We start from the raw sequence: 10,857 nt of genomic DNA, 5'->3' as shown, positions 1-10,857 counted from the left end.
TCACGTTTCATCTTTCTTTTCACAGGTCTGACGTTAATGACGATTGAGTCTACGAAGCAGAGGATTGAGAAGAGGAAGAGGAGGCTGCAGGAATAGTTTAAAAATTCTTGTTATTTTGCTGCTGCTACTCTCCTGGAGTAGTTAAGACTGTTCCAGTTCACTGAGCAATTTTTCACTTGTTTTCACTGCTGAGAGCCTTCGTATTGGACTTGTCAACTTTCTCCTGTGAATTCATTCTTCTTGGTAAGTGCTTTTCCTGCTTAAAAAGTAAATCAAGTGTGGGATTTATTTTTCCTCATATTTCTGGACAAAAATTGTTTTTGAAAATATGTAAAAGGTTCAAATCCTGGAGAATTCAGTAGATTCCAAGAAGAATGTTTGAGGGGAAGATCTCCCACCTTCCTGTAGAATAAGCATTCCTTCTTCTCACTAGTGATAAATAAGAGCTATGTATACTTGTGATGTATGTAACTGTTGTAGTGAATCAGATGTCTGAAATATAAAAATGTGCATAAATTCCTTACATTGTAAACTTAAGACTAGCATGTATACATGGGTGCAAATATACATGAACATGATATTTTACTGATACGTACACATGTACACTCGTCACCACTCTGTATTATCTTACTCAACAATATTTTTAAAAAAGCCTCAAGGCAGTCTAACTTCCACAGATAAAGACATCGCTGTCACATTATATTCTGAACCGATTTGCACTTGATAAAAACAGTGGATAAAAAGGTCCATCTGAGAGAAATTTGATGGTCATTGAAGGTAAATTCATCCATTAAAATAAACCTTTTAGTGTCTAGTTTTACTGGTGAACCATGCCATTGCTTAAGTGTCGGTGGAAATTGAAATGGAATACATTTAAGTGCATTTGGGGGAGGTTTCAGCAAGAAATGACATTGACATTTGGTAACTCAACAGCTATCTTAGGAAAATAAGGTGTATTCAGACTAGTAAGCCTAAACCGTTTTAGGTCCAAAATATGCTACAAGATGATGTGATCAGAGGCATTGCGGGATGTCTGCATTGACTGATTTTTGCACACAAATATACCCCACTGCATAGTGATGACAGTTACGGATGTAAGTGTGCGCGTCTTTACTTAGTGGTATGATTGTGTTTTGTTCCTGTAAAAAAAAAAATAAATAAAAAAAATCATGAAGATTAGAGAGAGAGAGAGTGAGAGAGAGATTCTTTAAGTAAATGCTGCTGGATGATATACATCTAAATTTCTTAGGGATGCTATTTTTGTATTGGTTGGGTGGTTTCCCAGAGCTAAATTCATCTTCTTCCAAGCAAACGTCTGAATAGACAAGTTACTTTAAATAATGATTTGTTTTTCTGAATTATTACTTCCTTAGTGCAAGGTCATAAATATGTGTTGTGGATTTATTATATTACCCTGAATAAAAAAAAGCCGCAACTCTTATGTGGATGATGAATTGCTGTCCTTAGCCATTTTGGTTAAGTGAGTACTTTTTCTTTGTATAACAGATTGAATTATGTTCAAATAATGTGAAATATACCATATTTCTCTCTGGTCTTATAGCTGAATTAAGCCCAGGTTTGCCAGATTGTGATCTCTGGACTAGTACATGGTAGCTGCATGAGATGAGAAGAAAATGTTTTCACCAATGTGTGTAACTAGGTATTATCTTAAAACATGGATTAAGGGTTACTTAATGTTTTTTAGGTCATAAATTATGTCCTGAGTTTTTGAAATGTTGTAGATCTTTTTTTGAAGGCCACATTAAGACTAGAGGAGAGAGCCAATTACATTTACAGGCACATTCATTTATTACTTGTCGCAAGAAAAAAATATTTTGCAGTTAAAGCAATTCTGTTAACTTAAAGAGGCAGTCACATTAATTTAAGAATAATGACTATGTTAATAACAACAATAATAATAGATTGAAGTTATAACTGGAAAATCACCCAGAGAGCATAGTCCTCCACCCAGGCCGCTCAGTTCTCATTATTATTGATTAATTAACTCATTCTTACATTAATGGCTCGCTAGTTAAGCTGATTGCACTCAGCGAGAATCCCTGCAGACTTGGATTGATCTGCGTAGATCAGTGGTGTCTTTTGGAAAGGGGTCTAACAGTGTGAAGGTCAGAATTAATGAGTTTGAAAGACGGACATTTGTTTGACGTAAGTCTTACTTAGTAAATCCAGGATTGCTCTTTATCGCCAATTAACAGTGAAATAAAACATCTTGCGGGATTCTAAACCCAAATAAAACAGCTAATAGTTTTTGTAAGTTATTTATGTGTCTGTCAAAATGATAGATTTATGTAACAAACATCTGTATGCTCTTCAGTTAAGATCAAGAGTAGTACATTCAAGTTAAAATACAAAATCCCAGCAAATTTTCAATTACAATTTCTACCATAGGAAGGTGGAATAATCACTTCTACGTTAGTGATCCATTTGTGAAAAATCAATTTATTGCAGCCAGTGTCCAAAAAAAGACTCAAATATTGTGTATTTTGCGAACACCTTCCAAACATGTGCCTTAGTCTGCAGGCATGAGATAGTGGTGTGCTTAGGTTCAAACGAACGACCATTTTGGTTAGGAATACGTCTGCTCTGAATCAGAATTTGATCTAGGTCTTGTGCAAATATGGTAAAATTCTGTATCTATTACTTATCCTATGGCCGGCACTTGGAACAATAGGATAAATCACTTCTATTTCACTGACAAGATGTGTACGCTTGCCTGTATTTCAGTTCACATATAGTGCTTTCCCTGCTCTTTTTTGTCCTTTTGTAAGTGAAATATGAGTGTAGTTACCCTAGGTGTCATTTGCAGGGCCAGTCATGGAATAAATCCGTTACAAGAAGAGTCATCGACTGTATACCGTATACAAGAACATAATTAGTAGTTGCCTTGTCTTGAAACTAGTACTAGTACTTACATTGAAGTTTTTGTTGGAAACGTGTTCTGCAAATAAAGTTGTCATAATGTGACTAGAAATACGACTGGTAACTTGAAATATTAATGTGAATCATGTAATGTGTTTATTTGACGCATAGTGTGTTTATATAACTGGTAATAAATTGGTGTAACACACAAGTAACATTAATGTTCCTAGACATTATACCCACAAAAGGTCTGCCAATGGAAATAAGGCTTGTTTACTTGAGGCAAAGTTTGGCTCAGTTCTTTACGATCATGGTGCGCAACAGTTTGCTTAGGCTCTTTTGGGGGGGCAGTCGTATCCTATAATGGACAAAACTTTGTCTACATAAGGTAAAGCAATCCAAATATCCTGATGCTGTTGAATAATTAATCTGCTATTGGTTTCGAGCAAGAGGTATCCAATTTGGCGGGCTTAAATCTTCCTGTAATTGGTCATTAGGCAGTTGGATACATTTCTGTTTGTAGACAAAATAACAAAATGCTGTCAGGATTGGGTTAACCAGTCTTAATGGTCCATTCATGGAATTTTTGCCAACATGCTTCTCCTCGAAAAGAAAAAAAATCTTTAGGATGGATTAGATGGTGATATGATGGTTACGCTGATCACGCCAAGGTTCCTGATGTGCATCTCAGAGGGACGTCAAGTAAATGGTTTGGCTGTCAAAGATTTAGTAGAAAATCTTCATGCGGAGTCTTCTGTCTGGAAATAACCGACAGGCAGGCGTTGTGCATATATATTAGATTTATGTCAGTTTCTTTTGGTGTGTCAGTTAAGATAAGAGGGAACTGGATTTAATATGCAGATATAGCATAACAAATTACAGTTTAATATATAATTTCATCATCAGACTGTCAGGGGAACAGCTTCTCCATTTTCACCATAAAGCCATATGTCAGAATTGAGCTGTCACAATTGGTGATCGAAAGGTTTCATAATTTATAGTCATAAGCATCAGTTTTATCAGTATGGAATAACAAAATTCCAAATTTAGTTGAAATGAGAAATATGCCTTGTTACAAGAGATGAGGTAGATAATAAAAATGGAATAGATCATGGAATCAAAGTTCCTGAAAAAAGCGTGCCCCCCCTTCCCCCCCCCCCCCCCCCCCCCCCCCCACACACACACACACACACACACACACACGGGCTCTCTGAGTGCTGTTCCACTTACTAGTAGGAATATTTTCATTGTTTTAGCCTCACTTCTTTCTACCCGTCTTTAGCAATAAACTTTAACAGGCCTGTCGCCAGGGGGGGGGGGGGGGGGGGGGGGGGGTTCAGGGGGTTCGAATGAACTGCCCTTTTTGCTTGAAAAAGGTCCACTTTGAATAAAAATTTGATATGGATGCACGGTGGTTTTATGGTAAAAGGTTCACTTTTTCAGAAACGACCCTCCCCTTTGAAATTGCTGGCTGTAAGCCTGATAAAGTCAGGTAGGAAGGGCAGCAAGGTCACATATTGGTCTGTGTATACCCACAGTGGTTGCTGAATTAACCTTGACCTTCTTGCTGACAGCTTACGAGACTTTTTTTCCACTTATCTTTCTAATGAAAACGGACAGGTGTCATTCTGCATTTGAGCATTTTGTTTTTGGATATCTTTTTCAATTACTGGCTCACGGGATTGTTGGGACTGTTTGCATTGGTTTCTAAATTACCATTGATCCCATCGACCAGTGTTGGTTATTTTTAACATGTAAACCTTATTTATTTGCATCAACGTGGAGACCCAATAAAAGGCAGATGTCAGATTGCTTTTGATTGGGAATATCATTTTCAAGTTCCCCTAGTTTGATACAGGAGTGAATGGATGCATTATTTTTGGCCGAGATCAAAAGGTCCGACATATTCATGGAAATCAATTTTAGTCGAAATTTAAAACATTTTATTTGATAGTTGCAAATCTACTATCTGTTATAATGATCTAGGATAAGATAAATGTCATACGGCACTTAAGCATTGGTATTAAAAATCCCTTCTATTTACTCCCTGTCTCTTCCAATTACTGCCTATCTGAAAATTAATTATTCCTGTATAAGGTGTATAACTACCCTTTATCATTAGCTAAGATTTTATATTCATATATCAATTTTTGTTCATTTTATGATCTAAGGGTTGATAATGGATAAAGTAATGGGGCAATGGAGTCACTTCCTACATAATGGATCGCAGTTCGCGAGCTGCCAATTACATAATATTATGTTGGATTACGCAAAGCTTATAGCTTAACTCTGTAGATCATAAAAGGTGGGGATATCTTTATATATCTAAATCATTATTTGCTCAAATCCAATCATCCTGCATTATTTTATCAGGTCGACTGTTATAAAGGTGAAGAGAATGTTGCCAGACTTATAAAAAGGATGAAATAAAACAGATACTGTGTGAAGTTATTGTGTCTGGATCAAAATTTGTTGTAATGTAGGTTCTGTCTCATTTCCCAAATTTGATCAACAAGGGGGTTAAAAAAAGGTCCACATTTTCAAAAGAAAAATACCCCCCCCCCCTCCTCTTTGAAACTGCTGACTGCAAGCCTGTAATATGACATTTGCTTGGATTAAACTGCATCATTAGTGATTTCAATCAAAAATTAAGTGGTGATGCCAAAGAAATCTAATACAAATGATGATGCCAAAGAAATCTAATACAAATGCAAATTTTTCCAAGCACAAATGGATATTTTAGCAAGAAAACAGACAGATGTTGTGGCCCTCTTCAGGCAGTGCATAACATAAGCTGAGAAATTGATTATATTTTGTTAAAGCAGAGTGAAAGTGGAGGAAGGATCAGACCCCATTAACCAAGGAAATGTCTTGTAAAGATATCTAGGGTAAGACGGCATATCCCAGCTAAATATAGGAGACAATTCCCTGGAAATCATTGCCTAGATTGAATTTCATGGAGTTAAGGCTGGCTGGAGATGATGCTTAGACTGGGTTCCCATACTTAGATCGATCCATCTGGATCGACCCAACTCCCTGGGGTTTCACGCTGAATTGCTGTCAGCTTCCGGGAGCCAAGACACACACAAAAGTTAATTACCCCCTTACAGCTTTTAGTAAGGGGGATAGACATTTAAGCCGGTTAAGCTGCCAGCAATCTAGTGAGACTCCCCAGGGGAATAAATCGATCTAAATATCTGTGGGAATGGTCTCTAAAGGTGACTGGACATTTAAAGGTTGTGACGTGTGAAGTAAAGTGAAGAGATTGTTGACCTCATGTTTTTATCAATCTTAAATTAGTCTTCGTGATGTTATCAGCAACCTGAGAACGTTCTCGTCTCGTCTTGAGATGAAGTAAAGCATCAAATATTGGGAAATTGGTGCTGTGATTGATTGGACAGCAGGGAATTGGTTTACAGAAGTTTTGGGAAAACACTGCTGTGCAGAGGATGATGTAAGCTTGCTCAATCTATACCATGCAACAGAGATTTTTGTCCCTGGATATTTACAGCTATATATATGAAATGACATCAGCAACCAGCTGGCTGCCATAGAGATTGCATCGTAGGATAGGGTGAGGATAAGAAGGACAATTTTATTTTAAATATCTATATTTTTAAAAATTCTATTCTCTTTAAGATTGATGAAAAGTTGCCCCATGAGATTTTCTAAAGTTAACTCTCTCTCTCTCTCTCTCTCTCTCTCTCTCTCTCTCTCTCTCTCTCTCTCTCTCTCTCTCTCTCTCTCTCTCTCTCTCTCTCTCTCTCTCTCTCTCTCTCTCTCTCTCTCTCTCTCTCGTAATACAAGGAACCAAGAGACTTCACACCTCTGCAAATTCGGAGGTCTTCTATTTAATCAGCTAATCATGTGGCCTGCTACTTCAACACAATTTAAGGCAAACTGCTTTCATCATTCATGGTGTAAGAATAATAGTCAGTGTAGAACAACTTCCCATCTTGTGTTCTTCTGGGAATTAACCCAACCCCAGTCCTCATCATGTTGTATATTCAGTGCATCAGATAGATGGCAGCACAATCTTTTTCGTTAAATCATTTAACTGTCACGGCCCATCACTCAGCTTGAAGGAATCACTTCATACAATAACTCTTTGTTTTAGACCCCATTTCCATAGATTAGATCGACCTACTTTAGATCGACCTAACTCCCTGGGGGTTCACGCTAAATAGCTGTCAGCCGGGCGGACACGAAAGTTAATTATCCCCTTACAGCTTGTAGTAGGCGGGACGGACATTTAAGTCGGATTATCTGAAAGTAATCTAGTGAGACTCCCCGCGGGGATAGATCGATCTAAAATCTATGGGAATAGAGCCTTAGAGAGTAAAATAATCAAATAATCATTAATTTACCTAAATTGTCATAAAACAAATGCTGTGTTCAAACTGCTTCTATTTAACCATTCTGTCAGGCAGACTTGGGATTTATTGACTTTGGTGCATATAAAGCCTCTTGAAAAGTGACACTAGAGCTTAGCAGGATTAGAGGGTTTTTTTTTTTTAAAAGAGGGGTGATTCAGTACTGGGTCTTTACAGAATAGATTTCATTGTATTATATACTATGACATGTTAACTGTAAAATTGCGTAAGGATAGCATGATGTCTGTATGGTACGTAGCTAGCATTCTATGTCTGCCATTGTTGAATTCTCTTTTTCCATAGTAGAGGGTGCTTGATCTGAATATAATTTGTGATCAGAATTTGGAGTAAGTAAGTCATGTTTAGAGCAGCTAGGGGCTTCTTGAGCCATAAACAGTCAAATTTAAGAGATCTGATACTAGCAGATCATACACAGATTGCCATGATATCACATTGTGCCTCTTAATTTTAATGGATTGGGTTCACTTGAGAATACAGGTCATTTAGACAATTTTTCTGCAAGGGACTTGCTCTTAACGTGCTGCTTTTGATGGCTAAATATGTCACCATGCAAATCGGTGAGAAATGATTGCATTCAAAAGGGTAGTACCAGCATGGTGTCATATGCTGCCAAGTGGAAATCACCTTAACTGACTTGTGAATGAATTGATAGGAGTTACATACATTATAAATTCAGTATGAAAAAGTTCACAGCTTTGGGTGTTAATTTTCAGACAGTAGCTCTTTCTAAGATTTTTTTTTTTTCAGTTTTTTAGAGGTGCATCAGAATGGTTGTTCTCTTGTTTTTGCACCTTCTGATATCACGATGTAATGGGGTTTGTAATTACAAATTGACAACAGACTCGCTGTGTGTAACAGGGGTGGGTGGAAGAACTGAAACAAGAAAATGATTGAGATCTTTCCTATTTGTCAGTTTGGTGTAATTTGTGTAGAAGTATAGTATCATTCAAGCAGTATTTATTGCATTCTTGTCTTGATTTCTGTGTTGGCCAATTCAGCATGTGGCTATCTCAGCTTTTTCCAAACACCCTGAATATAAATACCAGACAGTGGAGTTTCTCCTTTTGTACCTGCTGAAAATTATTCATTTTTTTCTATATAAAAAAAAAAAAAAAAAAAAGTAAGATAATTTCTTTGCTAATTCATTTGTGAAGAGGTTTGATCTGGAAAGTTCAAAGATAAAATTAATTAACTGTATTGATAAGACTCTCATGATATGCAGCCCACATTGTCATATTCAAAGCCTTTTAGTCACCATGGTTTAAAGCTGTGATGCTCAGGGTGGTTGACCTCATTTTCGTCTTTGGTCTTCCTGTAATACAAACCCCATCTGTACAGTGAAATATTTACCACTTAATCTTCAAGGTAGGGTGAAGTTTACTTGACCATATTCAGGCCTTACAAATGGATTAGGCATGTGTGAATGCGAAGCTCAGATTTGTGAGCATAAATGCCCAAATAAACGACTCCAGCCACAAATGAAGAAGGTAAAACGTAAAATCAGTTGCCACGACCACAGTGATAGGAATCACAATTCATAAATCCAAGTTGTAATTTTACATAGGGGTACTTAATTCGTGGCTCGAGTCATTTGTGCTTCATTTGTGAAAATTATTGTTTATGAGGTGTGGTTTTGTAAAACAGAGATGAAGTTGTCTTTCACTGTTGAATAAATCTGGTACATTGTTACTGGTACAAAAATGTCTGATTTAAACATTTATAATATCCTTGAGTTGATTTGACATATAAATGAAGCAAGATAACTTATCAACAAGTTGCTTAGCCATCACAGTGTACCAGGACCAGTTCCCTTCTCCTAAAAAGTTCAATAAGTAAAGTCTAAAATTGGACCTAAGCCTTAAAATTTTAGTCTGTTTTATGATCAGGCTAAATCATTAGAATCTCAAATATGCAATTTTACATACACTGTATCCACTTCATAGGCAAATCTTGAGGAAAAAAAAACCTCAAAACATTATCAGTAAATAACACATTTCCGCCTGTTACAGGAATCTTTACGGAGTGCATGCTAAGCACTGGTGAACTGTTCAGTCCATTAAATACATATTATCAGCAAATGGAAAAACCTTGTATTTTTCCTAATGCCATAAAATGGTCTTAATGAGCGAATCATATCTGCTGCGGGTAATCATAATGGAAATAAATGTTTCATGTATTTTTTAATAAAGAGAAGTAATTTTGTGAAATGCCATACCTTTGACAGTATTGATTTTTTTCTTATGTGACTTTGCATGTGCTGCTTTCATCATTCAGGTTTTATCAGCAGGATATTTCAAGGCCGATCAAAAAACTTAGTTTTGATTTCAGGTATGTCGTGTTTACAAGATAATGTATGAATTGTCAACTTAAAGATGAAAGTGTTCTAGATTTATCCACGTTGAGATTTTCACCTGCTGCGCTGACATTTTTATGAATTTTTTAAAAGGTCCACTAATCTCTTGTCAATTGTATAGAGGAAATGTGGTTTTACCAGTTGCAACACAATCTTAGGATACAGGGATCTGATCAAAAGACTTGTTCTTTGTATTGGTTTTACTGTGCTTTTGCCCCATACTAGTATAGGTGTTGTTGACTGCATGTTGTTAGCTATGCTGGGTTTACAGCATGTGGTGCATCAATCAATTTGGAATGTGTTTGGTGAGTACAATGGAAGCAATGCATTTCTTTCCCCAAGGGCATTATGAACACATTGCTCTTTGTATGTAAGATGACAATTGATGCCACTGAGATTAAAAAAAAAATCATTGTCATTGAGTTGATTTGTGAAACAGATACTAGTTTTTTTTCTGCTGACAGAATATCTGTTGTTATATGATAAATGAAAAGTCCCAACAGAAAGAGACAAAGATATCTCTTTTTCCACTTAACTGACATAAATACTTTTCTTTCTCTACTAAAGTAAGACAAAGAGGTGTGCCTTTTTTCACTGTGATGCGTCTTTTGCTGCTGGAGGGAGACAAACATGCATCTTTTGCAACTAAAAGGAGACAAAGATTTTTTTGCCACTAGAGGGAGATGAAGGTGTTACTTTTGCCACCAGAGGGAGACAGGGAGATGTGTGCCTTTTGCCAGTGCATTTGTCATGCAGGTTATCTGACAGGGTAGATCCACAGGGATTTGGATGAAAACAGTATGGAACATGAGATTAAGATACAAATTGCTCTCTTGTTAATATTTTATAAAAGAACGCCATTGGTTATTGATGCGTCACTCGGCTGGTGATGCCAAATTATAGAAATATTTTAGAAGTGAATTATGCTCTGGGGGTATAGTCCCTCAGGTTGAAAGAATAATTAAGAATAATCAACATGATCTTAATACTGGATTTCAAGGCCTTAATAAATGTGCTGCTGCTGCATTAAAATCATACATCAGAACAACAGAATTGCTGAAAAGAAGAGTCTTTTACTAGTACATGTAGAAATATATAGAAAAGAAAACACCAGACTGTAGGGGGGGAAGGATTTTACAGTTTGCATAACTTTCATGTACTAAGTAGATGTACAATGTGCTAAGATATAAAATTGCCCAACCACTGATTAAGACAATAGACACAGGTGAA

General features: G+C 36.6%; 1 protein-coding gene across 5 annotated transcripts in view; it reads left to right on the top strand.

The window, feature by feature from the left end:
* LOC106165238 (zinc finger CCCH domain-containing protein 10) overlaps positions 1–10,857 on the top strand; it is an 89,308-nt gene that overhangs the window by 33,593 nt on the left and 44,858 nt on the right. For all 5 annotated transcript variants that reach the window (XR_001238664.2, XM_013543351.2, XM_087012454.1 and 2 more), the window contains one exon: positions 26–243. The gene's annotated coding sequence lies outside the window, so the exon portion shown is untranslated. The remainder of the gene's footprint in view (positions 1–25; positions 244–10,857) is intronic.

Source organism: Lingula anatina, chromosome 5 (assembly GCF_051362555.1).
Source record: "Lingula anatina isolate TDL-2025a chromosome 5, LinAna3.0, whole genome shotgun sequence".
In the NCBI taxonomy this organism is placed as follows: domain Eukaryota; kingdom Metazoa; phylum Brachiopoda; class Lingulata; order Lingulida; family Lingulidae; genus Lingula; species Lingula anatina.
The sequence above is the reverse complement of the archived record's forward strand: the minus strand, read 5'-3'. Positions and strand labels throughout refer to the sequence as shown.